The sequence below is a fragment of the Oncorhynchus masou genome, chromosome 29 (genome assembly GCF_036934945.1).
Source record: "Oncorhynchus masou masou isolate Uvic2021 chromosome 29, UVic_Omas_1.1, whole genome shotgun sequence".
In the NCBI taxonomy this organism is placed as follows: domain Eukaryota; kingdom Metazoa; phylum Chordata; class Actinopteri; order Salmoniformes; family Salmonidae; genus Oncorhynchus; species Oncorhynchus masou.
In genome coordinates, this window is record NC_088240.1 from 47,645,900 (window position 1) to 47,649,816 (window position 3,917).

Below are 3,917 nucleotides of genomic sequence, written 5' to 3' on the forward strand. Positions count from 1 at the left end.
TGGGAATGATAGCAAAATCCTGTGTTGAAGCCATCTAAATTGAGCCAGTCAGCACATGTCAACGTTGTAGCTGTGGTCAGTAGTTGTGTGGTTAGTAGTGGTCAGTAGTTGTGGTCAGTAGTTGTGTTTCTCAGTAGTTGTGTGGTTAGTAGTTGTGGTCAGCTATGTGGTTGTGTTCAGTAGTAGTGGTCAGTTATGTGGTTGTGGTCAATAGTTGTGTGGTTGTGGTCAGAAGTGATGTGCAGTAGTTGTGGTCAATAGGTGTGTGGTTGTGGTTAGTAGTTGTATTCATTCAGTAGTTGTGGTCAGTATACAAGCACACTACTCCAGACTGGTCTGCACATTTTAAAGTTTGAATGGCGTTTCTAAGGCACCTGAAATACATTGGGATTCATGCAAATATGGTGTAGTAGTATAACATTATTATTATTTTTTTTACAATCAACAGTACCAGCACCAATTTTTAAGTTGTTTTTGTGTTGGTGGCGTGAACAGTTTATGAGGAGTGGCATATCCAAATATTTTCCATTGGGGTCTATGGGAGTTCAAAACGTATAAATGGTATCAAAAAGCTGTACAGTTGTTGGCCAAAAGTTTTGAGAATGACACAAATATTAATTTTCAAAGTTTGCTGCTTCAGTGTCTTTAGATATTTTTGACAGATGTTACAATGGAATACTGAAGTATAATTACAAGCATTTGATAATTGTCAAAGGGTTTTATTGACAATTACATGAAGTTGATGCGAAGAGTCAATATTTTCAGTGTTGACCCTTCTTCAAAACCTCTGCAATCCGCCCTGGCATGCTGTCAATTAACTTCTGGGCCACATCCTGACTGATGGCAGCCCATTCTTGCATAATCAATGCTTGGAGTTTGTCAAAATTTGTGGGTGTTTGTTTGTCCACCCGCCTCTTGAGGATTGACCACAAGTTCTCAATGGGATTAAGGTCTGGGGAGTTTCCTGGCCATGGACCCAAAATATTGATGTTTTGTTCCCCGAGCCACTCAGTCATCACTTTTGCCTTATGGCAAGGTGCTCCATCATGCTGGAAAAGGCATTGTTCGTTACCAAACTGTTCCTGGATGGTTGGGAGAAGTTTCTCTCGAGGACCATTCTTTATTCATGGCTGCGTTCTTAGGCAAAATTGTGAGTGAGTCCACTCCCTTGGCTGAGAAGCTACCCCACATATGAATGATCTCAGGATGCTTTACTGTTGGCATGACACAGGACTGATGGTCGCGCTCACCTTGTCTTCTCCAGACAAGCTTTTTTCCCGGATGCCCCAAACAATCGGAAAGGGGATTCATCAGAGAAAATTACTTTACCTCAGTCCTCAGCAGTCTGTCCCTTTTGCAGAATATCAGTCTGTCCCTGATGTTTTTCCTGAAGAGAAGTGGCTTCATTGCTGCAATTCTTGACACCAGGCCATCCTCAAAGTCTTCGCCTCACTGTGCGTGCAGATGCACTCACACCTGCCTGCTGCCATTCCTGAGCAAGCTATGTACTGGTGGTGCCCCGATCCCGCAGCTGAATCAACTTTAAGAGACGGTCCTGGTGCTTGCTGGACTTTCTTGGGCGCCCTGAAGCCTTCTTCACAACAATTTAACCGCTCTCATTGAAGATCCGATAAATGGTTGATTTAGGTGCAATCTTAATGGTACCAATATCCTTACCTTAGCCCTTTTTGTGCAAAGCAATGATGACGGCATGTGTTTCCTTGCAGGTAACCATGATTGACAGAGGAAGAACAATGATTCTAAGCACCACCCTCCTTTTGAAGCTTCCAGTATTTTATTCGAACTCAATCAGCATGACAGAGTGATCTCCAGCCTTGTCCTCATCAACACTCACACCTGTGACATGATGTCAGCTGGTCCTTTTGTGGCAGGCCTGAAATGCAGTGGAAATGTTTTTTTTTTAGGATTCATTTCATTTGCATGGCAAAGAGGGACTTTGCAATTCATCTGATCACTCTTCATATCATTCTGGAGTATATGCAAATTGCCATCATACACACTGAGGCAGCAGTCTTTGTGAAAATTAATATTTGTGTAATTCTCAAAACGTTTGGCCACAACTGTATACAAGCAACCTATTCAAGACCACATTTTAAGGTTTGAATTCCGTTTCTAGCTTAAACGGTGGAAGACTAGTTACGACCAGAATTTTTTCATTCATGTCTATAGCAATTGAAATGCATTGGGATGTACAGTGCCTTGCGAAAGTATTCGGCCCCCTTGAACTTTGCGACCTTTTGCCACATTTCAGGCTTCAAACATAAAGATATAAAACTGTATTTTTTTTGTGAAGAATCAACAACAAGTGGGACACAATCATGAAGTGGAACGACATTTATTGGATATTTCAAACTTTTTTACAAATCAAAAACTGAAAAATTGGGCGTGCAAAATTACTCAGCCCCTTTACTTTCAGTGCAGCAAACTCTCTCCAGAAGTTCAGTGAGGATCTCTGAATGATCCAATGTTGACCTAAATGACTAATGATGATAAATACAATCCACCTGTGTGTAATCAAGTCTCCGTATAAATGCACCTGCACTGTGATAGTCTCAGAGGTCCGTTAAAAGTGCAGAGAGCATCATGAAGAACAAGGAACACACCAGGCAGGTCCGAGATACTGTTGTGAAGAAATTTAAAGCCGGATTTGGATACAAAAAGATTTCCCAAGCTTTAAACATCCCAAGGAGCACTGTGCAAGCTAATATTGAAATGGAAGGAGTATCAACCATCAAATCTACCAAGACCTGGCCGTCCCTCTAAACTTTCAGCTCATACAAGGAGAAGACTGATCAGAGATGCAGCCAAGAGGCCCATGATCACTCTGGATGAACTGCAGAGATCTACAGCTGAGGTGGGAGACTCTGTCCATATGACAACAATCAATCGTATATTGCACAAATCTGGCCTTTATGGAAGAGTGGCAAGAAGAAAGCCATTTCTTAAAGATATCCATAAAAAGTGTCGTTTAAAGTTTGCCACAAGCCACCTGGGAGACACACCAAACATGTGGAAGAAGGTGCTCTGGTCAGATGAAACCAAAATGGAACTTTTTGGCAACAATGCAAAATGTTATGTTTGGCGTAAAATCAACACAGCTCATCACGCTGTCAAACATGGTGGTGGCAGCATCATGGTTTGGGCCTGCTTTTCTTCAGCAGGGACAGGGAAGATGGTTAAAATTGATGGGAAGATGGATGGAGCCAAATACAGGACCATTCTGGAAGAAAACCTGATGGAGTCTGCAAAAGACCTGAGACTGGGACGGAGATTTGTCTTCCAACAAGACAATGATCCAAAACATAAAGCAAAATCTACAATGGAATGGTTCAAAAATAAACATATCCAGGTGTTAGAATGGCCAAGTCAAAGTCCAGACCTGAATCCAATCGAGAATCTGTGGAAAGAACTGAAAACTGCTGTTCACAAATGCTCTCCATCCAACCTCACTGAGCTCGAGCTGTTTTGCAAGGAGGAATGGGAAAAAATTTCAGTCTCTCGATGTGCAAAACTGATAGAGACATACCCCAAGCGACTTACAGCTGTAATCGCAGCAAAAGGTGGCGCTACAAAGTATTAACTTAAGGGAGCTGAATAATTTTGCACGCCCAATTTTTCAGTTTTTGATTTGTTAAAAAAGTTTGAAATATCCAATAAATGTCGTTCCACTTCATGATTGTGTCCCACTTGTTGATTCTTCACAAAAAAATACAGTTTTATATCTTTATGTTTGAAGCCTGAAATGTGGCAAAAGGTCGCAAAGTTCAAGGGGGCCGAATACTTTCGCAAGGCACTGTATACAAATATGGTTGGTAGTGTGAAAAGTATTAGTGTCAACATTTTTTTTTTTTTTAAACCTGATCAAGACTGCAATGATCACAAAAAAAAACAGAATA